This window comes from Myotis davidii, unplaced genomic scaffold, assembly GCF_000327345.1.
Source record: "Myotis davidii unplaced genomic scaffold, ASM32734v1 scaffold1467, whole genome shotgun sequence".
NCBI classification, from domain to species: domain Eukaryota; kingdom Metazoa; phylum Chordata; class Mammalia; order Chiroptera; family Vespertilionidae; genus Myotis; species Myotis davidii.
The window spans coordinates 764,795-765,625 of NW_006298267.1; positions in this window are offsets into that span (position 1 = coordinate 764,795).

Here is an 831-nt window from a genome sequence, read left to right on the forward strand (position 1 = left end):
TGTTTGGGGTTTGGAGGTGCCCAGATTGGGCCCAGCTGTGAAGCAATGCAAGCTGCTGTGGGGCCTTGGGCCTTCTCTTGGCAGTTCTGGGTCTGTCTGGCCCGGCTGCAGTTTGTTAGGTAATTACAGGTTGCAAAGAGCCAGGGCATTCATATGCAAAAGCCTCTGGGCACAGCTTGGGTGGGGCGGGGTCTCAGGGAATCAACAGGGTGCACCCAACAACTATGGCTGATCCTCAGCCCTGCCCTAAGAGACCCTGCATCTCACTGTCCCCCGGTAATCGCTGCAAGCACCTCTGAGAGAAAGCCGCCCTCGAGTTCCGAGTTCTGCCCGCTGCCAGACAGTCCAGTCTCTCCCTGTATGAGTCCTGGGTCCCCCGAGGCTCACCCAGAACTGGAGTCAGGGCTATCGGGAGCTCTTGTCTCCCTCCGGATTGAAAAAGACAACCACGTCCTCAGTTGCCAGCCCTTTCCTCGTGCGCCCCCGCACCTCTGCACTTCACTTCCGCAGCTCCTCTGAGTCTCAGTGTGCTTTTCTCTTTCCTTGTAGTTGTAGAATTTCCACCTGGCCAGCCTTCCTGTGGTTCTGGGTGATGTCTGTTAGTTGTATTTTTGAAGTGGTTGTGCGGAGCAATTTCCCGTGTTTACCTATGCCGCCATCTTGGTTCCTCCTCTGAACCGGTTTGATCCCCCCGCCCCCGCCCAAATCTAACCCGGGAAATGGAGAACGGTGGGAGGAGGCGAGCCCCGGGCGAAGGGCTCCCGCTGACCATGGGAAGGGCCCGGGTGTGGATCCTCCTGCCCACGGGTGGGGGTGCACTTGGGGCCGGGG